Below are 27,994 nucleotides of genomic sequence, written 5' to 3' on the forward strand. Positions count from 1 at the left end.
ATTTACATCACAATTTTATTCCATATGTATTTAGTTATGAATTTTAGATAATGATTTGTTTTAGGAAAGGTAAAGATATTAGCACCCATTTCCTCATGCTGTCATTCTCTCTCCTATCTTTCTGTATGACATGGTTTCATATTTATAAGTAGTTATATTCTGTTCTATAGAAATACCTCTTTTCTGAGTCTTGGCTACAGTTGATTCTAAAAAATAAAAAAATGAAGTTAATTTACTTTATCATAACAGTGTACATATAATTCACTACATAGCTAAGATACAGTAGCCTACTAATGCAATGCCTGGATTACTCAAGAGAAAGTGTTCTTAGCACAACACATGATGCCAATCAGATTCCAGTATTTTTGAATTTGCATGTTTTTCTGCCATTTTCTTTGTTTTTTTTTTTTTTTTCCTCTGAAAGCCCATTTTTACTTTTTTTTTTACTTAGTATTCTTAAATTTTACAAAGGTATGTGTAGGCATCAGTCTGTAATTTACCCATTTTACTGCTTGTTGGACAACTGCTATGACCTTCAAATCTAGGAAAATTTCTTCAGTTATTTCTTTGATGATTTCTTCTATATTTTCAATTTTATAGGACACATATTAATTAAGTTATATTATAATCTCTACTCTTTCATATATTTTCCTTTGTGTTTATTTATAGTACTTATGTCTGGCTACTACTCAAAACATGTCAACAATATTTTGTAATTTCCAAAATTGTTACATGCAAATATACATATATATGTGCGTGTATATTTTTTCTGAATATTCCTTACTTTGTAGTGTATGGATGTAGTGTATTCCACTACTTTGTAGTGGATGTAAATTATTTCAGTTCAAGTTGTAGCTCTGTTTCTACTCATATGCCTATATTTGTGCAAACTATTTATTTAACTTGTGCTTGTGTTTTAATTTCTAAAACAGTAACTATTTGACAGCTTATTGTGAGTAATTACTGAACTCATACGTATAAAACTCTAGAAAAGTATTAGGAATGAAATCAATATATTTTTATAGTTGTTATAGTTTCAAGGTCACTAATTATAAGAGTTTTAAATTTTTTGTCCTTTTTTAAAATTATTCTTGATCAGTTCTCTAAAAGTTCTGTTTCCCGGGGAGTCTTATACTCAGCTTCTTATAATAATACTCTTTCATCCTACCGGTTTTACTTGTATATCTCTTTATTCTTAGCTGTGTTTATGTTTAAGAATGCAAATTTGGCTACCAGTTGGAATGGTGGTGTTGTAGACCACAGTAATGCTACAATAAAGTAGAAAAGTTGATAAATTACAAACAATATTGTTTTGCTTCTATTGGAAGGCCATTAAATGAGAGAGTTAAATAAATGAAAATTCTGGAGGGAAGAGCTCTTCTCAGGTAGCTGATTGCATTAGTTTTCTACATCTGTGTAACAAAAGATGACAAATTTCCCAGTTTATACATTTATTTATTAGCTCACACGTCTATAATATAAAAGTCCAGGCTTAACTGGTTTCTCTGCTTAGGGTGTTACAGGGCTGAAATCAAGATGTAGGCCAACTTAAGCTCTTTCAAGAGACTCCGGGGATTAAACTACTGACAAACTTATTCAGTTTGTTGGTGGAATCTTCCCATTGTAGGGCCAAGGTCCTGTTTTTCTTATTGGTTTTGAATCAGGGGCCACTTTCGTCTTCTAGAGGATGTTCTCAGGTCCTTCATCTCAGCATCACAAGTGCCTGAGATCCCTCCATCCCAGCAATGTGAAACCCACCTCATATCAAATCCCCTTCATTCTTTGAATATCTCTGACTTCTGCTACTAGCTAATAAAAACTCTCTGCTTTTAAAGACTGACCTGATACCTGATTGGATTAAGCTCACACAGACAATCTCCATATTTTAAGTCAACTGATTGGGACGCTAAAGACATATGCAAAATCTCATCCCAGCTGTACCTAGAGTAACATGCTGGAGAATGTTCCACATCTGCTTGAGAAGAATGTGTATTCTGCTGTTGTTGGTAGGAATGTTCTGTACAGTTGGCCTTCTTCTATATCCACAGGTTCTGCACCTGCAGATTCAACCAACTGTGGATCAAAAATATTAGAAAAAAAAAAAAACAAAAAACTACAGAAAGTTCCACAAAGTAAAACTTAAACTTTCCATGCTCTAGAAACTATGTACATAGCAGTACATTATGCCTAAAACTATGTACATAGTGTTTACATTGTATTAGGTGCTGTAAGTAATCTAGAGATTATATAATTATACAGGAGGATGTGCTTAGGTTATATGCAAACACTGTACCATTTTATATAAGAAACTTGAGCATCTGCAGATTTTGGTATCCACAGGGGTCCTGAAACCAATCCCCCACAGATACCAAGGAGCAACTGGATAGGTCTATTAAGCCTACTTGTTCTAAAGCATAGTTCAAGCCCAATGTTTCTTTACTGATTTTTTTTGGGTGGGGTCTGGATAATCTATCCATTGTTGAAAGTGGGGTATTGAAGTCTCTACTATTATTGTATTGTTGCCTATTTCTCTCTTTAAATCTATTATTATTTGGTTAATATATTTAGGTGCTCCAATGTTGGAGATATAGATATATAGATATATAGATATGAAATTGCTATATCATAATGATGAATTGACCCCTTTATTATTATATAATGGTCTTCTTTAGCTTTTGTTATATTTTTTGACTTAGACTCTATTTCCTCTGACTTCTTCTGGTCTCCTTTGGTTTCCGTTTGAATGGAATACTTTTTTCCATCCCTTTACTCTGAGCCTGTGTGTATCCTTAATGCTTCTGAGTCTTTTGTAGGCGATATATTGTTGGGTCTTATTATTTTGTCCATTTTGCCATTCTATGTGTTTTGATTGGAGAAAATAATCCATCTACATTTAAAGTAATTATTGATAGGTAAGGGTTTACTAACACCTTACTTATTTGCTCCAATGGTGTGCTGAAACTTTTCTGTTGAACTCTCAGAAAAGCACTCTTATCTGTAGATGATTGTCTAAATCAGTGTTCTTGATGGGGGTAGCTTGTAGAAAACTCCTATTTCACCACTTTGGTAACATTATTCAAATCTCAACTAAATTTGATTATCACGCCTCTTGGGGCAGAATTTCTCTACATCTCTGGACCAGAAAAACAAAACAGATAAGTTATCAGCCTTCAATATCCGTAAGATAAAATGTTAGGGCAGGCATATAATAACACCTATGGACATCTTTTCTCTATTTTTGGCTTCTGGTTAGCTGAACCAGGGATAACACCCTTTGGCTTTTTTGATACCCTTTGCTTTGATTGAGATCTATAAGGCACATTCTTAATCTAAAGTGACATAATACTCTGACCATTGATACTTTTGAATTTTCAGCAAAATATAGTATACCCTTAGCCTTTCTCTATGTCAAACTTTTGATAGCCATTTATTAATTTTAGCATTTTTGCCATCTGGATAGGCTCTGAATTTCTCAAATCAAAATTTGATAAATCCTTTTGCATAACAGTTCTTCTTTCAGTGTCTCTCCCACCTAACATTTGACTGTAAGAAGCATCAATAAACAAAACAATACCTTCAACACTTTCCTTGGAAGTAACCTCAACAAAATAGTCAATTTTATTGCTTAAGAGCTCTGCTTTTTGCCTAATTTTAGGACTCAATTTTGCTAAGATAAGATCACTACCTTCCTATAATTACCTTCCTACATTTTCCAATAATACATTTTTCACTTTCTTCTGAGCCCTCCCTGAGTTCTTAAAGTCATATATCTACTAAATTCTTTTTTTATATAATTTAAACTTTTAAAAAGATGATTTAGGATTTCTCACTTCCATCAGAGCCCTCACAGGCAGTGCCTTTAATATTCGTATTTCTAATAACAGTCTGTTTAAGGAAACATAGGTTTTTTAACTACTTTTTCCTATCTTGTGCCTCAGAAAATTCTTTCAGCGTCTGCCCACTGTCTGAAATCTGAAGTCTAGCCCCTGTGGCTCAGTACTCACAAGAAAATACAAGACTGAAATAAAGTTATTATTTAGGCTGAGTTCTCATCTAGAGTCTCTGAGGAAAATCCACTTACAAAATCATTCACATTGCTGTAAGAACCAAGTTTCTTGTAGTTGTAGAACTTAGATCCCTGTTTCAGTATTGATGGTCATCTAGAAGCTGTTTTCACCTCCTAAGTGCTACCTGCTGTACTTTCCATAAGGTTTTTCCAATTTCAAGCAAACAATGTTTCAAATTCTTCTTATGCTTAATATCTCTAACTTCCACATCTACAATCAATGGGAGAAAATGATGTCTTTAAAGGGCATATGTCATCTTTCTATCTTAAGGGCAACTATGTAAAATAATATGACCTAATAACAGGTGTAAAATCCATGTAACTCTCTTGTGCATGGCATGTATACAAGAAAGGGAACTCCTAGAGTGATTTTAGGATTCTGTCTACTACACTGATATTTCCATGTATTCCCTTCCCTTTGCTAAGTCAGGTCATGGACTGAATCAGGATTGCTACAGGCAGAAAGAATTTCTGTGGGGAAGGATCACAACCTAGACTCAGCCTTGCTCTAGTTCTACACAGAAAAGTCTTAAAACTAAATAGAGAACAAAGAATCACCATTTAAGAAAATCCAACAGGGACATTACAGGAAATAAGATAAACACACAGAACTGCAGTTCTGAATAATTTATGATAATTAATGGAAAAGAAATAAAACTCTAAAAATCAAATGTCTGTCTTCCTAACGATTTGAAAGAATACTGAATTTATAAAGGAGAAAAAAGTCCTTATAAATCAGATAGCGGAATTTTTTAAAAAGCTAATAGTTTCACTGTAGTTGAAAATTTATATTTTTAAATAAATACAAAATTGTAGGAAAAAAGGAAGGAATTCTTCCAGAATAAGGAACCAGAAGACAGAAGAATAAGATGAGTAAAGTGTATACAGACATAAAGGACGAGTCAAAGAGCTTATACATCTATAAGCTTATACATCTATAGTAGCGGGGAAAAAAAAATTGAACAAAATGAGAGGAAGGTATAAACAAAGACTTTAAAAAATTCTCAGAACTGAAAAACTATTTTTCAACATGAAAAATTTAAACAAATGCTCAAAAACTGAATTAAAATTCCTTTACAATTAGATATATCCTTCAGAAATTTGACGGCCTCCAAGGGAAATAAAAGCTCTTAAAAGTTTCCAGAGACAATGTATAGGTTACTGCTTACAGAAAAAGAATCACTCTGGCATTCTTCCAGAAACATAGACTATTAGAAGATAATGTGAGAGTTCACTGAATGATCTAAGAAAAAATAATTCTGGAAATATTTGGGTTGTATAGGTGTGCTGTCTTTACTATAGAGTGGGGGAATAAAGTATACTTGATATGCTAGTCTGCCTTGCAATTAACTCAGGGTAGGGTATAAAGGAACCTGTGAGTCAGATCTCACCAGTGAGGTTAAATGCTGAAAGAAAGCTTTTCTTTACCTTGTCCTGTCTAGGACATGGGCATGACAGCTAGAAGGACATCACCATCCTGTGACCATGAAAGTCAAACTGCAAACACTGAGAATAGAGGTGCTAGAAAATGGGCAATATCTGCTTCCTTGATGGTATCACTGAACTGCCAAATCATCTGACTTCTTGGTACATAGCCAAAATAAGAGTTTTATTTGTTTAAAACATTTTGGGGAAGTTCCTGTTAGTCTCAACTGAATTCATCCTTCATAAAACCCGCAATTATATACCAAGTCAAACTATAAGCCAAGTGCCAAAGCTAAATAAAGATACTAAATTGTAAGTTTATAGTAATTTAATTACACATTACTCTATCTAAAGGAATCATCCAAGAATATACTGATCAGAGTTTTTACACAATTAATAAAATGGACATGAGTTTAAAAAGTGTGGACTTAATTGAAAAGGGCCATGGGATGAATTGGTAGGTTGAAGAATGCCTAGCAAGGCTAGAAAGTCATTCGTTCAAATTAGAAGAAAATGTTAACTTCTTCCACAAAAATATTCAGTAAAAAGTGATTAAATAGAAACAGTATGATTAAAAATCTGAATAATCTTGAGGATGAAGTGTAGTTGTACTACCATAAGATAGATGAATAATTATATTATGCATTTATATATCACATAATAAATTCATCTCTAAATTCTATATATGTATATATAACTTACAGATAGATAGATAGATAGGTAGATGATAGCTGTACCTCTACTGGAATTAAAATCCCAATTTTTTACACACACACACATATACACACTTGTACCTCTCTATTGGAATTAAAAGTACTCAGTGTTGAGATAGTGCCTAAATGAATGGTAAATACATTATAATTATATATATATTCAATTCAAACTATAGTTTAAGTTAAAGCAAGGATATAGCAATGATATAAATGTATCAATAGATGAATAAATGATATTTATAAAGGAGGAGAATGGGAATGGACAAGTGTTTACAATTGATGTTAAGAAGAATCAAAAGGAAAATATCATTAAATATGAGTGCTAATCATTTATCATTTTATAAGTGAAATATGTGAGAGTTTTATTCAATAGTTTTGTGACAGTGAAAATGACAACTTTTACTTTTACCACAAAAATGGTAAACTATTTTCTTTTTATTCTTTGAACCTTCCAGGAAGAAGAACAATGTATTTAATAGAGTACATTAATAGCACGTTATACAACTATAATTAATGGATGTCAAAAAAACACTGTCACTGGATAAAATTGTTTAAGAGTCAAAGTTTATCTTCAGTGCACCAGCATCTTAATTCCCCTGCTATAAATGCAAATTTTCAGCTCAGAATCGACTGCATTTGGACTCTTTTCCTATTCTCTTCTATTCCCTATTTCCTATTTCTTCATAAAAATTCTGCTCAGAAATTATTCTCCTAGTTAGGCATAATTTATCATCACAGTTCAAATAGCTACCGTTCTCAGGGATTGTTGGGTTTGAATAGGCATTTAAAAATGGTTGGAAAAACAAAAGCTCTTAAGTTACAGAAATGAAACAACAATTGTAAAAATTCAAGTGTCATGAAACTGCTTAGATGACATGGGGTGAGAGTGAGGTGAAATTCACTCCTTCAATCATAAAATCAGACCAAGTAAATGCTTATATAATTCATTTACAAGAAATATAGCTTTTTAGTTAAAATATATGTATTATTTTCTACATATTTTCACATAATTAATTAATGAGCCCATATAGTAGTTTGAATTATTGCTTGCTGAGATTTTGGCTAGAATTGCATTGAATCTTGAGATCAGTTTAGAGAGAATCTTTGGCATCTTTAAAATACAGCATTTCAATCCATGAATACTACCATTTATTTAGGTCTTACATAATTTCTCACAATAATGTTTGTATTTTTCAGTGTACATGTTCTGTACATATTTTGTTAGATATATTTTTAAGTATTAGATGTTTATTTGCTGCTTTTAAATGATATCTTTTTGTTTTAGATTATGTTGCCAGTACGTAGATATACAATAGATTTTTTAAACTTTTACGGATATATAGCATATCAATAAGAGCATATCAACAAATCATAACCTCAATGAATTTTTTCAAAATGTACCCATTTGACTATTCAGTGTGTAATTTCTAGCAGATTATTTTGGTCATCTGAATAAACAAATACCTAATGCTGCTCATGTTAAGAGTAAGCCGTATTCTTGTGTTGTTTATATAGACATAAAATGGAGAAACATTGAGACATGATACATGATTTTTTAAACCTTAGTAATAAAAGCATGGAATATATTTGAAAGTGAAAGATAGTAATAATAGGAAATATATTTTATGAAGCCTGGATAGGCTAAAAGGTAATGCTTAGCCCCAAAGCAATATCTTCCCTGTTTGTTGTCATCTAAAACTGGTCTTACTGCAAAGACAGATGTTTAGGTAATGGTGTTTGCCAAGTATGTTTTCATTGGACAAATATACACTTTATGGGTTTCATAAAGTTTTAAAATAGCTAATTAAATCGCAAGTTGCAAAAGTAGTACAAATACTTTAGATTTCACCTCTCTCTGAAAGCCAGATTTTTTTTTTTTTTTCATTTTGAAGCTGGACTTTGAACAATTAAAGACAGAACATATATCTCTGGTATAAGATAGTGAACAAGACAGAAGCTTCATGCTATAAAACAAATTATTTCGCCAGAATGGAGGAGAGATTTAGCAACTCCTGGATATGTCCACAGCACAGTTTTAGTGTTAAGAGATTATTTTCATTTAACTATAAGATAACTTATATTAATGTCTTAAAATTGTTTGAAGTTTTATTATTTAGGTATGTACATACATAAGTGTTTAGAATATATTAATATTTAGAATTAACAATGAGAAAACGTTTATGCATTCCATCTATTTTTTTATTCATAAACCTTTCTATACATAAGTACAAACAAATAAAGCAAGCAGAAGATGCTATAATTTAATGGACATGTTATTCTCAGCTTTTCTATTTCATCTTTTAGGTTCAACTGTTTATTAGCAATATTCACCCATGACTTGATATTATGGAATATAATCCATGACATTAGCCTTAAAATGAATAGAAAAATTTTGTATGACAAGACGATTCAAATTAATTTATACCTTTACTTATTCTATATAAATTAGTCAAACCAATTACAAACAAGTGCTGATAGGAAACTTCTCAAAGTTGCCCAATTTTAACTTCTAAATTCAAGCCACTCAGTAATGTTGTAACCCCGAGATTTGGATGAAAATCCTGCTTTAAGAAATGTGCTTACCATTGAAAATAGAGCAAATTAGTATATCACTATTTATGTAATAATTCGTTTCAAGGAACTTAAGACAGGACCAGAGGTTCTGAAATACACAGATTGGAACAGATTTATCATGGAAATTTTGAGAATTAAAATACAGTGAACTTTCTATTATACCATGAAAGGAAAAGGAAGATGCTCATAGCACTGATACAATGCTCCTCATTGTCCAAAGATCAACCAAAACTTAGGAAGTCAATTATGAATTTTTTCATTTTTTCATTTTTTTCATTTTTCAACCTATATAATAGGTGTACAGAAACTGTTCTGCACTGTTTTGATATTGTGCTATATAAGCAAGCAGTTGCATCAAAATGATTATAACATGATAAGGGAACAACATTGTCCAATTATTCAGCATATCATGAAGTCTAAGAAAATGTCTTTTAAATATATTTTCATGTGATAAAGCCAGACTGTAACCTTAAAGAGCCAGGGAGTACTGATAAGACCATTAGCCTGTGGATCCAATGAATAGATTCCTAGTAGAGTCTTTCCACCAGCCTCCTTCCTCTCAATATGCAGATATGTAATGACATGGAGCACAGTACAGTTGTGCCGAGTTAGTCTAGGCTTAACATATAGGACACTTCTGAATCATATCCTTTCCTGAAAGGAAGGGAGAATGCATTGTGAGCAACCCTAAACCAGTGTCAAGTTTCAGCAGCACAGCACTGATAGATGTAGAACACTGAGAATGGGAGCACTGTACAAATTAAACAGTGCTGTCCAACAGATATATAATGTGATCCCCATGTTCAATTTTAAATGTTCTAGAAGCTCCATTAAAAAATTAAAAAGAAGCAAGCGAAATTTATTTTAATAATATATTTTATTTAGCCAATATATCCAAAATATTATATAGCAAGATGAAATCAATATAAAATTATTGAGATAATTTATAGTCTTTACTTCATGTTATGTATTCAAAATCAAGTGTGTGTTTTATATTTAAAGTATATTTTAATTCTTACTGGCAACATTTCAGTTGTTCATTAGCTACTTGTGGCTAATGTCCACAGTATTGGACAGCACAACTATTTACCAGTAGAGGTCATCAATAATTGCTCAGAGACATAATGGAGCATGATTGACAGTATTCTCTTCACCACCTTATCTCAGCAAAATCACTATTGATATTAATCTGTCATAATTACCCAACATGTTGGGAACATATTTGTGTTTTTCAAAATTAAAATATCATTATCTTTTCTGATTTAAAAATTTTATAGCTGTTCAATGGAAAAAATCAAACGATATAAAATATGAAGAGAAAGTAAAAATAAATGAATATCCATATACCAAAGAGAACCAGTTAACTATCGTTAATGTTTTGTTTAAGATCCTTTCCAACACCACTGCATGGGTAAAAGTAAACTACTCATGTGCTTAATCCCCAAATGATATATGTAAACTATATGAATTTATGAATATTCACATCTCTTCACATTTTTCCAAGTACAACTTCTGGAACAGAGAACATTTTAAATGATTTTAAAATAGTGTCATCAGTAATACAGAGGAATACAGTGATCTGTCTTATTTCATAAGAATGGAATGTTGCTCATTCCATTAATTAGGGGGAAAAATGTCATTGAAATAACAAGTGCTTAAATCAAAGCAGTAAAAACAACTTGTTAGTAAAACCTCTCATAGTGGATATTTCACTTGATGTCATGAAATGTTTGACCTTTCCTAAATCTGTCCCCATCTACATACCATCCAACTCAAATTATTGTACCAAAAATTAATAGGTGTTAACTCCATTAGAATGTAGGTCCTATGGGGGCTGTACTTCATCTCTTTTGTTCTGTGTTACGTCCTCATGTAGATATTGCTTAGGCATAAGACGGAAGTAAGAAGGGGCTACATAAAAAAGCAAGTACCCCAAAACTAAAATTATTTTTCATCAGGCTACTACCATGAATTTTCTAAAGCATTTACAAAGCTGCAATTTTGGCAACAATTTAGGAAGAAAACTTAAGGATATCAGATTGTACTTGACCACAGTTAAAATGCAGATACTGCTTACATTTAAGAGAATGAGATAGAGTTCCCATTTTTCTAGAAAACATAAATCGCCAAGCATGAATTGCTTGTTCTATAGTGCTGCTCTTGCTTTCCTATGAATGTATTGCATTAATTAAAGAGAAAGAAAATAATCTGTGCAACTTTGACTAATGCATTTTCAACTTGACTGGATAAACACTAGAGTTAATGAGGTCAAGGTTTGCCTCCACTCCCATGCAAGACTGTGGCTTCATCACAACAGGGGAAAACACTGCCTACGTGCCATATATCATGTATCTTATCAACTGTCTCACACATGCACGTCTTTGGTTACTACGTTGACAATAAGAAGGGGAGTTGGGGAGGGAGCAGGATAAAGGTTTGATTAGTTAATAAATGTCTTTCCCTAGATGATTAGGGTTTAGAAACCTCAAAACAAAACTAAACAACCATCAAAGCAAAAAAACCGCTATGATCAACAGTGAAAATGCCTGTTCTGTGAAGATAATGTTCTGTTAATTAGATTCTCTGTTGTTCACATGCAATTCCTGCTGCCTGGTCTAGACCTATGTTACTCATAGTGTGGTTGGGTCATCTGAGTCAATTCTCAATCTGTTATCAATCCATGACAATATAAGTACAGAAAGTACGGATACTAAGATAAACATTTACAATATTTTTAGCAATATGACGGAGTAATTTTATGGCTACAGAATCCAATAAATTTAATGGGTCCAAATTATGTATTTATGACTTTTTATTTAATTTTTTCTAGTTAATAATTAGTATATTTTACACAAGAAACAGCCCAGGTGGAATTAGAAATTAAGGATATGTGGTCCTCATCACAGATAGCACTTGGCTAGGCCATTGTATTGATAAACTGTGTTAACTGACACACTTGGTCAGACCCCAAATTTGTGAAGACATCAACCTGTCAGCAGATAAGAGGTGTATCAAGGAAAGGGAACAGTTACCGAAAAGTCAGGAATGCTAGTTTAATCATTCTTTAGCTTCCTTTCTTCACTGCAGAGTTCATGTTTACTGCAAGCTTAAAGAGAACCTCTCACTATTTATTATATAGGCCTATATTAGGATGTAATTTATAAATGAATTTTATAATTACATATTATAAAATTTGTAATATTTCTCTTTCTTGGTCCTCTACCTATTTCATGAGGATATTTGATCCACAAGTGAAATTATGTGGACTATACATTTTAATGTTGCAGAACTAACACTAATGATATGGATCCCATTCTTAATTCCACATTTATTGTGCAGTTGGTTTGTTCACAGACATACAATCAGAGCAAAGGAAGCATATTTTACTTAGTACCTATCAAGGCATTGAGAATAGTCCCCAAGCACGTCATCGCTGGGGTCTCTTTTGTCAACTGGTAACTCAGATAGTACTTGTTTTTAAGAAATTGTAGGAAATAAAAAATTCCTTAATATTTAAGTTCTGTATTACTCTGTAATATTGAACCACATAAAAATTATTTTGTTATCTTGTTTAATTTGGGATTCATCATTAACCACTGATGTAGTCAATAAAACAATATATATATATTCATAATACTAGACATCTATTTATTAAAAATATCCATTAAGCATCAAATATTTGTCAAATACAGTTTTGAAATTTAAGGATATTATGCAAGTAAAATATTTAGAACCACATGCACTAATGAAACAATTCTAAAGAGAAATTTACATTCATCTTATATTTGATTTTTCTCAGTAATGTAACAAGATAGTAATCTAAATAAAGATATACAAATTAATATATAGCTCTTTTTCAGAAGCAACAATATATTCATATGGTAAGATATTAATAGACTATTTTTATCATCAATTTTATTAATGATTAGAATCATAATTCTTTAGAACACAGAGTGAAAATTTCCAAGTAATCGTACTATAAAATAGATTTTATCATTAGTACCTATGACAACATTAATAATTTATTTATTTTGTTTACATTTTTTAAATTGCAGATTCTATCCCTGACATGGGACAACATATTTGACTCTTAATTATTCTGTCATATTTTTTCTATGAATATTCTTAATAGTCAGTTATTTTTAATTAACGTTTTTGTATCATCAGCTGTAGATAATTTCGAGTGTTTTTAAAATTCAAAGTGAAGAATCATCTAAATCCCTAGACTTCCTCACTGTCATCATGAACTGAGTTATATACTAGCTGTGAAAAAATGACATAATACAATTGTTAAAAAGTACAAAAATAATAGTACCTGAGGATTTCCTAAAATTGACAAAATTTTGAATACTACAGTATTGGTAGTGAATGAATTTTGGTAATGAATCAGTAAAGAAAACATATGTATCTGTATTTATCAGTAAGATAAATGTATTTCTATGTAATACACTGTGGATCCAGTCAAAATAGCATTCTTAATTTTTCTTAGTCTAGAAAGAAACTCTCACCCCAGGAAAGCAATGTAGGAACCTTTGGTGGGGGTGAGAAGCAGTGCAAAGAAATCCTTTCTTTTGTCTCTAAACTATGACAGTATTTATTTTGGAGTTTTGACTTACAAGTTATTCTATCTTCCAAGTATTATGGTCATATGTATAAAATGTATGTTTTCTATCTAACTTTATACCACAGTAAATTTACATTAGAAAATATTTATTCATCTTAAAGCTCAGAGTTTAATTTTGTTAGTAATAGTCATCAGTACTGGTAGTAGAATAGTCATAGTAGGATGGTAGCACTATTGATAAAACATCAGTAATAATAATAGCTAAGGGTTATAGGATGGTTACCCTGTGATTGGAACCTCAGTAAGCTTTTTAAATTTATCATCACTTTTAATCCAATCACAAAATGTGAGACATGTTTTCATTTATGGGGAGCTATGATATATTTGAAAGGATACATCTAGAATGAGCACTAACGACAGTGGCAACACCAAAGAAGAGAATCTGTATTGGGGAGATACGGAGAGTGTGGTTAAGACTGTGGGGTAAGAATATCTTGAGACTCTGACAAGTTATATACATAATGAATGATAGTGCTAGTGTGAGAATTCAAGTTTCATGATCAAAGGTCAATGTGCTTAAATCTCAGTACATTTTCATTGGTTCTGATAGATGGCAGTGTGGGCAGTGATTAAGAGTCTTAATTCTGGAGTCACGCTGCCTTGCTTGAATTTTGCCTGCACTATTTTATAATCACTAGTGTGATGCTGGACAGATTACTTACTTCCCCTGTGCCTTAGTTTTCTCATATGTAAAATGGAGATAGTGATAGTAATAGGGCCTGCTTGATAAGATAGTGATAAAAATGGCATATGTTATTAGACAATATATACTTCAACGGTTTCAAACTGTGCCTGGCACAGAGTAAGCATTCACTATCATTTCCTAAGGCCAAGATTCCTCATTGTGAAGGTTGAAAGCTTTAAAGAGGTTTATAGTTTATATGATTGCCTGGTTTATTTAGAAGTTTATTTGTTTTATTAGTCAAATAATTGCATTTGTTTAGACATAGATAACTAATATTCTAAGGCATTTAAGTAGCTTTTATTCAGGTGGAAAAATAAATATATAATCATTTCATTTTAATGCTGCTAGCAAATAAAGGTAAAACACAAGTAAAATCACAAAATGATGTGTCTAGACATTTATGTCACATTCTTCTAGCCAGATGTTGATGTGAGATTTTAGTAGCATTTATATTACCTAGCATAGTGATCTTGCAAATTGCAGTTGTCAGTACTTGTCAAATTATCGGTTATTAATGTGCAAAATAAAGTATCCAGAAGAATGAAGATGAGCTGCTTAGACTTTCTCTTCAGGCAATAGAACTGGCCCCTTACTGTGAATTTTTACTACCCAAAGTGAGTGTACTTCTAAAATGCTGCATATGCCATTCCACAGGAGCAAATGAAAATGTGATGTTATAAGGTGAGAGTAGCTTTGCATTCGTAGAACAACCATCCAAAATAAGCATTTTAAACTATATTTGTATATGTGTGAGATCTTCGGAAAAAGGAACCACATAATTTTCTTTAGCATTCAACTAGTAAAATGGAAGCTCTGTTGTCAGAGAAGAGAAAATCTGCAATTTCTGGAAAATTTTAGTAAAACCTATCCATCGTTTAAAGCATTTGGAGAACTGATTTAGCCATTATTAACGGGCTGAAGTGAGTTCCTCCAAAAACTCATATGTTGAAATCCTAACCTCCAGTAACTCAAATGTTTAAAAATTTGTAAACAGAAACCTCAATTAAAATAGAGTCAGGAGGGGGCTTCCCTGGTGGCGCAGTGGTTGAGAATCTGCCTGCCAATGAAGGGGACACGGGTTCGAGCCCTGGTCTGGGAGGATCCCACATGCCGCGGAGCAACTAGGCCCGTGAGCCACAACTACTGAGCCTGCACGTCTGGAGCCTGTGCTCCGCAACAAGAGAGGCCGCGATAGTGAGAGACCCATGCTCACTGCGATGAAGAGTGGCCCCCGCTTGCCGCAACTAGAGAAAGCCCTCGCACAGAAACGAAGACCTAACACAGCCAAAAATAAATAAATAAGTTAATTAATTAAAAAAAAAAAAATAGAGTCAGGAGAACAAACAAAGGAGTTCTCATGCCCTAGGAGGTTTAGCAGAACCCAAAAGGAAGGAAAAAGACCTCCTCTTCTTACCTGGCAAGAGCTCAGCCAGTGAAAAGAGAGACTGTCACAACTCAGCCAATGAAAAGCCACTGTACTTCAAACTCTCAACTCCTATAATAGACTTTTTGTTTACTATAGCCTTCCCAACTTTCCTTTTCCAACTTTAAAAGAGTTCTCTTCTCCTTGCTGTGGGGGGATTTGACAATGGCTCACCATAATTGCAGACCGCAAATTACAGTTCTCAGTTGATCCTGAATAAACCCATTTTACTGCAGAAGTAACTGGCAATATGTTTGTTATAGGTAAACAGATGTGGCTGTTTCTGGAGATATGGTCTTTACAGAGATAATTAAGATAAAATTAAGTCTGTAGTGTGAGTCTTAATCTCATAAGACTGGTGCCCTTATAAAAGAGTAAATTTGGGGCTTCCCTCGTGGCGCAGTGGTTGAGAATCTGCCTGCCGATGCAGGGGACACGGGTTCGAGCCCTGGTCTGGGAAGATCCCACATGCCGCGGAGCAACTAAGCCCGTGTGCCACAACTACTGAGCTTGCGCATCTGGCGCCTGTGCTCCGCAACGAGAGGCTGCGATAGTGAGAGGCCCGCGCACCGCGATGAAGAGTAGCCCCCGCTTGCCACAACTAGGGAAAGCCCTCGCGCAGAAACGAAAACCCAACACAGCCAAAAAATAAATAAATAAAGTGCAATTCTTTAAAAAAAAGTAAAAGAAAAAAAAAAGAGTAAATTTGGACAGATATACAGAGGGAAGATGCTGTGAAGACACAAAGAGAAGATGATTGTCTACAAACTAAGGAGAGAGGCCTGGGAAGAGGTCCTTCCCTGAAGACCCTCAGAAGGAACAAATCCTGCAGATGCCTTGATCTTGAACTTCTGCCTTCCTCCAGAACTACGAAAAAACAAATTTGGGTTGTTTAAGCCACCCAGAGTGTAGTGCTTTGTTACAGCAGCCCTAGCAAATTAATACAGCCACATTAAACTTGCACTGACATTTAGTTGACAATTTTCCACTTTACTCTTTAGTGTGAGCTTTTTATATCTCCCTTACAGGAAGAAAGTAATTTTAGTATCACCATTTCAATGTATCAATTATTTGCTTTGAGTTCAGTGGAGGAGACATATATAGTACATAAAAATCAAAATCAATATTGATACTCATTTTTACAGAAAAGAGAAGGGGGAATTATTTGAATAACAGAATTTCCAACTTTTACATTACAACTTTCCAAAAATTTTGGATCTGGAGATGTGTTAAAAACTCTACTAGACAGTTTTATCTTTGGCTACTTCGATTGTAATGACTGTTCTGGGCCCAGAGCTTGGGAGGGTGGGCTACAGTCTTTGCTTGTCATTACAAAATTTCTTTCTCTAATGACATCCAAGAAGTCCATTGAAATTGCCACCAGTGCTGTTTCTTTCAAATACAATTTTCTCGCACCAGTTCAAATGGGTTGACTCACCCCAGGGGAACTTATTCTTCGAGGGACGGCCCAGACGTAAAACACTGTGAATAAACCAGTATAGGACTAATTCCCTTACCTTAAATAATTTATGACCTCATTGAGAAGATAAACAAGTAAGTAAATAAATTCTACTACATCATGAGAAATGCAGTAATACCTGTACGGTATTGTAGTAGCTGAGAGGAAGATGGAGAATGAGTAGTCTAAGAGCAGAGAGGTGAGAAATCGCCAGTTGCTTCTGGTTTATAAAGCCAAGCCCCAGGGCCACTTGCTGTAGTTAAAGTCCAAGTGTAGAAGAAACTGCTTGTTGTTTCCCATTGTCTGGCCTCCTCAAAAGATTTTTATCTTTGCTCCAAGTTAATTTGGACTCTTCAAAGAAGTCATGATTTCCTGGCCTACCAGTTGGGGTGGTATTGAAAGAAATTTATTTCATTCCACTTTTATATATGATACAGACCTTTATTCTCCAGCATGAGTTTTTTATAATTGAATATGAATGATTAATTAGAAATCACAAATTATATGTTTCAACTGCTATTGGTTTTAACACCTAACAAAAGGAAACTACACCTTACAAGTCAGAAAAGTCAGAGGACTTCACAGCTCCATCACTGACCCTGTCATACTTAAGAGATTTTTTGGAAGTCGTAAAGCAGGCTGCAACAAAAATAGAGGAAGGTCAGGTCCAAAGTTGATAGAGATGTGTTTACTTTTTGAAGGGAAAAATAGGAAGTGACCAGTTTTTATTTTTTCAGTTTTGACCTTTGTAACCTAGAATTTTTTTATAATAATGAAATAATTATTACTGAAATCATTGAATACAAAAATCAGCTATTGCATGTCTGGTCCCTCGGTTTCTCACTGAAACAAAAAATTTTAAGATCTTTCTAGGTCATACAAGTTTTCTCAAGGTTACAGCTAATATATTATCAGGGAAAATGTATTTTCCTTTTTGTAACACAACAGTTACATATGACTTGAAATATACATAGGTACAAAACACATATAATTAATTTTGTAAACTACTGATTAATGAATAATGTAAAAGATGTAATTACATCTTTTTCAGGTACATTATGTCCTACATATTTCCATGTCACATTATATCAATCACTAATATATTCTAAAATAGTCTTACTTTGAAAATTTTTGCTTCAATAAGGGAATATGTGTGTATGTAAATATACATTTATATTTATTTCAATATTAAACTTCAGTAATTTCTATCCTGTAATAAGAAAAATCCTCTGTCATTCATTTATTTTAAAAATTGAGGTTTTGTGGCCTGCATAATATTACATAAATACATTGAGCTTGCGGGTATATATTCTTGCAGTATATTCACTACATTTTAGAATTGTGTCTATAGGTTTCTTCTAACACAATTATCTTATAATAAATAAAAATTCTCTTCATAAAAAATCTATTGTGTACTTGATTATAATATTAATTAACAAAGTTAGAACCCTTTCTTATAAACCAGATCAATGCCAAGCTTACTTTGGCAATATGGAATGAAACATTAATTTATTTAGATTATGTAGGTCAAAATACAAAACATTTTATTTTTGACATACATAATCTAAATAGATTAATTTAGATTAAAATTCACAAGTTTTGGTTTTACAAACTCTTCAAATTGAAGCCACATTTACTTCATTCTGAAAATAATTTCTCCATCGTATTTTATTGTTATGGCCTACATGTGGCAAGACATTGATAGATATATGCTTTTTGTAAGAAAATGTGTTTTCTTTTTATATATTTTCATAATAATACAGAATAATATAATTTTATATATTTGAGATTTAAATATAAAGTACCTTTTTTCACATAATTAGTTCAAAGGTATTTACTTTTTATTTACCTATTTTTAGTCTCCAGTTTACATTGAAAAATGGTGCAAAGTATCATCAGCTTTAATTTTATTGAAAGAGCAACAGGATTGAGGAGTTACATCACTGGAAAAAAAACTGCCTGTATGCCCCATATATCACCCAGACACCAGCATGGCTCTCCATGGTGTGATGAGAAGATGGGTAATTCCTACTCATCCATATTCTATACTAAGTGATGCAGAGTTTACCCTGGATCCTGATGTACAAAAGAGGTGGCTTAGAAAAGGACTAACCTTGAATGACAGAGGTAGAAATATACTATCTAGACATATAAAATTACTTTGCAAAAGTGTATTGATCAAAAGTGTAATCTGTACATAAGAAGCAATGTAAAACCTTTGGTTGGAAATTATCCAGTAAACTGGGGTGATACATAAACACTATTGGGATGAATGTAAAAATAAAATGAAACAAATATCAAATTAAGAACTTTATGTTGGATCCAATTTTGATGCCTCCGTAGCTCCTTTTCATTTGGTCCAAATTGTCTTGGTCTCATTTGGCCCCTGGGCTTTGGCATCTTGCTCACTGGAGCTCTAACTGCCTCCACCACTGCCTGATGTTCAAACACCGCAGTCCTTGTTATTGTCTTCAGAGGAAGTCCATGCAGTTCTTCTGCTTGCAGTGGACAGTAGGGCATCTTTTCATCAGTCAAGACCTGGATTTCAAAAGTGAGTGCCACGAGATTGCAGCTCACAATTAAATATTAGCATTTAAACTTCACCTCAAGCTCTATTTTTCTAGATTTTACAGATGATAAAACATCTCATTCTGAACAGACTTTTATTATGCATTTTTTAAAATAAAAAACTCACCAGGATTCAACTTTTGCTATATAGATATAGCACATGATTTATAAGAATTCATTTCAATAAAATAGTTATCTTTTTGCATGTATTTTAGATGCTAATAATTTCCAAAGCTAAGAATTCCTTTTATTTAAATTTCTATTTTTCTCCAAATAACAAAAGAACAATTACAGCAATACTTAAAAACTATATTAAGAGCTAATTATGTGCCAGGCTATTTTCTCATTTAATTTGACTCTTTAAATCTATGTCTACTCTGTGAAGATATTTTTTTCTTCCTAGTAATAACCCTGAGACTTCACTTATTCTAATAAATATTTATAATCTATTTAATGGTTTCGTGATCTAGCCTTCCTCTCTGTGTGTGTGTGTGTGTGTGTGTGTAATTTTGCAACTCTGTCACATCATGGCATAAATTAACTGCTAAATAAGTACTTATCATAATTCTTAACATAGTGAATATAATCTTGGAAATTTTAGTGCATATTTTTATAGTATGTTTCTGGCTTAACTGTAAATATCAGAGAAAAATTATAAGGAACCATAAATGAAAATTCCTGAGAGTAAGCAATAATTCAGGAATAGTTTTCCTGAATTCACAACAAGGTGGTATCTTCAATGTAGGATGACATGGTAGAAAGAACAATGGACTGAATACTAATGACAACTTCCAGTATTCTTGGTAGTAGAGAAAGAGAGTAGGGAACATTTATTCATCTTTCATTTCCTTTATCTTATTATCTGTACAATAAGAAATTTGGACAAGAACTTCTCTTGGGTCTACTCTAGGTACAAACTTCTGTAATTTTAATGGAAAACAATTTAAAAATGCATCAAAATTTGTTCTAATGAATATTATTTCAAGTTACATTGAATAGTTTAAACAAATAATATTGTACTGAAGGGATCCCAAAAGACATTAATGACAAAAAGGGAAGGGAAATATACCATTGTAAAATTGTAAGATCACTTTTTCTCAGTTATTTTTAAAAGTTTTCAGTTACTATTCCCATTTGATCTGACTTCATATAGGTTATTATAATTCTTTTGTATGTTTGTATTGTTTTAACGTTTCAAGTCCAGTAAAATCTTATAGGAAGTGAGTCAATGAATTTGAACAGTTCTGTAACATGTATTTTGATAATTATTCATCTAATTGCTTGCATACAAGTTTCTGACAATGATTCCTGGTAGACTGGAATGATCCAGAAGGCCAGAAATGGCCCTAGAGAGTATTTTATCCGATTTAACTTAATGTTGTTGCTTCTCTTAAGAGTTGTTACAAAGGAAAGGGCAATTCATTCTCTGTCCTCTAATCCAGGTCAATTCATACATTAGAGATACAATTTTGGGGAGAAAAATTATTAAAAATGAAGCAGGCAAAATCTTCAGTGTTAACTGATTTCCTGGTTGAAAGCAACTTGAGGTAGATTAAAGTCAAAGCCCCAGAAAATATGAAAATCAATGTTAGAAACCATAGGTTAAAAAAATTATGGCCTGCTTTAAATCTCTGCTGTGAATTGAATGCACATTTATTATTAAATAACACATCTTCACATATTGTCTCACTATTTGTGCTAAAAGAGTGAAACATAGATGTTAGGTATATGAATTTCCCCCTTAATATCTAGTACATTAGTAGATTTAGACTCTCCTCTGCTTGCAAGAAAATTCCACAGCCCGCTCAGTATTTCTGTGAATATCATGAAGTTTATGCTTCCATGTTCACTTTGGACCTCACTGTTTTACTTTGCAGAATTCTTAATAGTCATGCACCTTATTGTACCACTCTGGCCCAGGCATTGTCCTTCTGGGTCATCTGAATTCAGAAATTTAACTGACACTATTTCCCTGATTTCCACTAAAAATAAGAACACAAACAACTTAAAAAAAAAGAAAGAAAGTCACATTTGACCACAGGAGACAAGGTGGCAATATCCTACATTAAAGTCACCTGAGCATGTTATAGCTACAGGCAATAGCTTACTTTGATAACTTTTAAAAGGAAAATATAAGCAAAGGAAGAACAAAGAACAGGATAATTTTACAAAAGTGATTTAGCCATGAAATCACTATAAAAAGAGAGCCAAAAAGAGAGTAGCTACATAAACAGTTACCTTTTTTTTTTCCTCTGGGGAAATTAACATTTCGTTTGCAGATCTAATTTATTACATATTTTCTTCAATATATTTTTTCCATGCTATGACATTTGTTTTGTGTGGATTATTTCTGAAGCATCTAAAAGTTTCTCAAGATTGGGGAGTCTGAAAATAATCCTACAAAATGTAAATTTCTTATTAAAAACTTAAAACAAACTTCAACTGAATACAATTTTTAAGATATCATGTGATATACAGCAAATCTTAGAAAACATTATTTATAAAACAAAGCAAAACAAACAAACAAGGACATTTTAATTTATTACAGCAACAAGAAAGCTAAGATCTCATTGAAATTTTTAAAATGACCTAATAACATCAAATAGTATTTTTCTTAGAGTTAGGAGATCTATTTAATATTCAGTCACACACACAATTCCAAAAGGTATTCTTGAGGATGCTAAGATAATGGACACCTGGATGTGAACCCTGAAAGGACCAGTATCTGCAATATCTAACACTTTGTTCAGTGCCATTTTATCTAGTAGACATCAGAGTACGTACAATCCCCCTTCCCCCCCCAAAGAGCTTAAAAAATTTCTAGGGCCTGGAAAACTATCCATCAAATTATATATAAATGTATATACATATACATACATATATATATATATATATATATATATATATATATATATATATATATATATATTTCACAAGAAAATACTGTGGAAAATTTTACTTAGAACTTTGAAAAGTAACTGAATTTCCAATCAAATATCTGCACTAAACAGAAAATTTAGAGGAAATTCCAAATGATTTTTAAGCATTTCCAAAAATTAAGATCAAAAGAAGCTTCTAGAGACAGTTGTACTTCTTCTTATATATCTCTTAAGGGGAAGAATCGTGTCATAACTTTATGTTCTAAGAACCGAGAAGTTTGAGGGTCATATTAATACTAGCAATCAAAGGTTCTTGAAAAGGACAGGCAAGAAGTTAACCTCTTTTCAAAAAGACATACTTTGATGAAATTAGGCTATACAACTCTTTTGTGTTGTTCTTTTCCAGAAAGGATTCATTAAAGCCTTCTAATTGAGGAACTATATTTACTATATTTTATCTTCTAAAAATGTTTTGTGAAATAATTTTCCTGTTTTTTTTCTTAAGTAATTTAAAATAAAGAATTTAATTAAAGGTGGTGGCTTTAATGTGTGTATTTTCCTAATACCTTCTCAATTCCCAACTAAAAAGACAATAGAAAGATCTGAAAAAAGGGGGAAGCATAAATCTCACAAAGAAGAAAGAACATTTTTCATTAAAGTTGACAAGCAAATAGATGAGTGATAACTGACAAACTGAGGATGCGAAGAGAAAAATCAGTAGGAAGCTCAGATGTCCCCTGAGTGCCCTGTAGAACTAAAGACAGGTTCAGGTTCTTAAGACACCAGTTACTCCTCATACTTGCTGCAGGATCTAAAAGAGCAGGAAGTTTTGAAAGATGCAGTTAGGCTTCTAGCGAATTCCACACCAGAGGAAATACAACCTTAAGAAAATCAGACACAGCTGAGGTGGGAGTACCAAATGGAAAATAAAAGGACTAAAAGAAAATATATTAATTGAGTGGTGTGGTCATTCTCCCAGCTCTGTTCTCCTGCCATTCACCTCGCATTCTGACACTCAAGCTTTCATCCTTTATTAAGAATAATAGTAGATTTCTCTAATAAGGAAACTAATAAAACCAATGAAAAACATCTGAGTAATGATGTTTCATTGTTCTCCAAGGGAAAACCCAGTAATACCACCCTTAGACTAATGACCTCTGTAATAAGCCTCAGTGTGCAAGTAAAAGTGTACTGTAGTCTCATTTAGTGTCTTACTCATTGAACTGGCAGCTAAGATCACAAGAAATTAGAAAAAAAAAAAAATACACTACAAAAGAAAATAAAATTAAGCTAAATCACAAATGAATTGCAACAGATAGTCCAAACGAAAAACAGGAAATATAGCAAAAAGTCAATACCTTCATAAAGATATAAAAAGATGAAACACCCATGCATCTAGAAAGTATGCCATAGAGAAAACACACACATAGTTGGTTTAGGTTAAAATTATGTTTGGGGCTTCCCTGGTGGCCCAGTGGTTGAGAGTCTGCCTGCTAATGCAGGGGACACGGGTTCGAGCCCTGGTCTGGGAAGATCCCACATGCCACGGAGCGGCTGGGCCCGTGAGCCACAACTACTGAGCCTGCGCGTCTGGAGCCTGTGCCCCGCAACGGGAGGGGCCGCGATAGTGAAAGGCCCGCGCACCGCGATGAAGAGCGTTCCCCGCACCGCGATGAAGAGTGGCCCCCGCTTGCCGCAACTAGAGAAAGCCCTCGCACGAACCGAAGACCCAACACAGTCAAAAATAAAATAAAAAAAAAAAAAAATTATGTTTGAATTATTTCAAAAGCAGGTTTTTGAAGTGGTATTTTTCCCCAAACACAAACATTACTGGTTCCCTCCATAACTCAACCCAGTTTATTAAAGTTATAAGCAGAACTGAGGTACACAATATGGCTAAAACTTTTTAACAAACTGCATTCTAGAAAAGTAATTATCTCACTATTCTTTATTATATCACCCAGTACATATTTGAAATTAAGTTCTTAAAACCATACATTTTGGTCTTGTTAAAAGCTTATAATGGAGCTAGAGGTTTATAAACTCAAAAATGAAAAGCATCGAAGAACTAAATAACAATCACAATATTACTATTGGATTTAAAAAATAACAAAAGGTAAAACTGAGGGTATTTATTAGACATTTAAGTAGTTTTGTTTGACTGGAGCTATGCAAAATTATGTAAATGCATTATCAGTTGCAAATAGTGTGATTTGTTTTGCCAAAGAAAATAATAGAAGCTCTAAGTTGGTTAATTTAAATTCTACACTCAAATCATTATGAAAGTATAGAACATAAACTAACGCTGAAAAGTTTCTAAGCTCCTATATCCTTACCTTATACATTTATACATTGCAATTCAGTGAGGAACGTTAGCTATATTAATAAACAACAAAGCCAATTTACATTTAGGCAAGCAATTCTTTTCTCTTTCCAATAAGAGCTTAAAATTGTCTTTTTGGACTACGCTGGCAATTTAATTATTATTGGACAAAGTTAGAAGGATTAGTTAGTAGAGAGTATAAATCAGCAATTTTATTAGAGCATGAAATTAAGTACCTCATATAGAAGATGAAGCCCCAAGAGTTTAAAGATGTTGCTATTGACATATCAGGTCATTCTAATATAAGTGATTAGTAGTTGCATTTATATAAATGGATAGAAGGGGCTGGTGGTATTAAGTGCACACACCAAATAATTCTATTAAATTTTTTAAATGGCCTGCCTGAGCTTATATTCATTTAACAGCTCAATTGCATATTCTTATTCATATAGAACACCCAGGTTGAATTTTCATAACCAGGGGAAATGAGGAATTGAGATAATTATCCCTATAACTTAGACTAAAAGTCACACTTGGGGTTCCAAGAAATTGGAAAGCAGGAACAATTTATACTTTGATTCAAAGAAGTAATACTCTATGCTAGCTGCCAAATTAATATGATGAAATTTTTTGGCTCAGATGTTTCTTCACAAACCACAGGAGAGGGAAGAATAGTAATCTCTGAAGGCATGGCTGGGGGAACGGGCAACTATTAAGAGATTTGAATATTCTCTTTAGTCCTGTGTTATACTGAAAGACTGTATTTTTCTAATTTTTGTTTTTTAAAGGCTGTGTGTTTTATTCTTCATGTTTTTTTCAAAAAGTTTAATAACATATGGCTCACCAAGATATCAGATTTCCTACAAAAGATCCACAACATAAATTCTAGAATTTTTTTAAAAATCTGACATTTTCACATTGAAGAGAATAAACCTGATGTACACATTGGATTGGATTTTTGATATCCAAATGCAGTTTTCTCAGAAGATGAACACATATGCTTCACACTGCATATTTCAAAGTAACTCACATTTTAAAAGTAAACTTCCTTAATATTATTGTCTTGGCATTCATAAGTGGGATGTTCCCCTACTGCCAAATTGAGGGGGGCAGAGTGGTGGAAACAGAAGATGGGGGAGGAAGAGGAGATGAAGAGGTGAATGATAGAAGAGAAGGAGGGGAGAAGAAAGAAAAAAACCTTTTCATATACTTCTAGTAATTTGCTGCCGAGACAATGCAAAGCTTTAGTATTATTTGAATATGTTTGCAATCATTGCAATATAAACATCGGCTCATAGCTTCTCAACTTGAAGTATTCGAGCATACTGTTTCTAAATAGCTCGTTGAATTGACACTTTTAATAGTGGAAATAAGCTTTTTAAGGTTTTTTTGTTTTTGACAATTATGTCTACATATTGTATGTCTGATGAGATACTCAAGTACTAAGATCCCTTCAACTACAGAACTAACAGCCGAAGGAGTGTTACTTAAAATAGCCTCTAAACTTGTCAAGAGCCTAAAGTACTAATCTAACTTTTTGTAAGGCACACAAAGAAAGAAACATGTGCCTTTTAGCCTCAGGCTTTGAGTATCAAATCTCAAGTTACAGAGAAAAATTAAAAGCTAGTTGCTTATGTCTTAAACGTGATAGAGAAACTAACACCTTACATTATGTAACGTGTTACATAATTTCTCAAGTTACATTACACGTTACATAATTTATAAATGTAACATGTTACATTAATTGTAACATTTTAAATTTCAAATCCATTTGTGAAATTTAAAATCCATTTGTGTTACTCTAAATATCTTTCTCAGACCTTTAAAACAATTACCTGGCTAACCATGCATTATACTGGATGGGCAACCTGTTATTCTATTTTTAGATATTTTAATGAATATATTCTTTCAAGATTAAGGCCTAATTCAAGTCTACTTAATTTATTTGTTTAATTGTGATTTATAGTTTTCAGACATTAAGGGAACATCAAAACATTAGTCATAATGAACATCAGAGATATTGGAGTCATCAGAGACATTAGCGAAAAAGCTTGACAAATCCCAGCTGAAACCAGTCTAGAGAACTAAACACGCTTTAGGCAACAGTATTTCTCCATTTTAATTGTCTGAACTTTTTGAATGTCTACTATTGTCAAGCAATTCAAATGTTCAAAATATAACATTTGAAGAATGTTAATTAGAATACTGCACTTTCATCTAAATACCGTGGAATATTTTTCATGTTTTTATTTACTGCTTTTTTTTATGAAGAATAGTAAAACAAAATAAAAATCTAACCATTTATAGATATTTCAAATAAATAAAGGTCCGTCATCACCGCCTCCACCAGATTCCTATGCCCAGATCTCTAGTCTCATTCTCTAAAATTCCTTTTCATCATTCATTTTTCCGATCAGGTAAGAACATAATTTTCAATACGCTACACTGGTATTCGGTGATTTATCAACTTTTCAAATTATCTATTGATACTCCACGCTAAAAGATAAGGAGATTACTTCATATTTTCTATTTGCCTGGAAATTTTACCATCTTTTCACAGGGCTAGCTCACTGGAATTCTTAAGATCTCTGGTAAGAGAGACTGCCTTTGCTACCATACCTGAAATGACTTCCCCATATTCACTGTTCCACCTGCCTGTCTTACACCACTTAGCATCCAGCACAGTCATCACAATAGTGTAATTTTATTAACTTGTTACATGACTCTTTCTCCGATTAAAATGAGCTTTCTTTAAAATAAATATTTTGCTTTCCTTTTCAGTGTTATTCAGTCTAACCCTTGGACATGTCCAATTCTGCATAAACATTCAAGGGGCAAGTAAACCATGAATATGTCTCTTCCTAAGGGAAGTTTATAAGAAGGAAGTTTGAAAGAGTGACTTCGGCCTCTGACACGCACTGGTTTCAGAACCACAACTGATTCTATTTATCTACTTCTTCGACCATCCATTCTAGATTCCCTTTCTTTTAGGCAACTCTTTTTTTGACCTGAATTGCTCACGTATTGTGGTGATCTAGACTTTGATTCATGAGGAGCCTACACTCAGGTCACCATGTCCCTAGTGGTTGTTTTCCTTTCCATTTACCTTCATATTTGGTCAAGGGAAGGCACCACGTGGATCACCTGGTTTCCACACATATTCCTTCCTACTCCTTCTGAGCAAGAGCAAACCTACCCACTCCTGACGATCGGTCAGTCATCCCTGCCAAGTCAGTGATTCCTTTTTTGCCCTCT

Source organism: Eschrichtius robustus, chromosome 6, assembly GCF_028021215.1.
Source record: "Eschrichtius robustus isolate mEscRob2 chromosome 6, mEscRob2.pri, whole genome shotgun sequence".
NCBI classification, from domain to species: Eukaryota; Metazoa; Chordata; class Mammalia; order Artiodactyla; family Eschrichtiidae; genus Eschrichtius; species Eschrichtius robustus.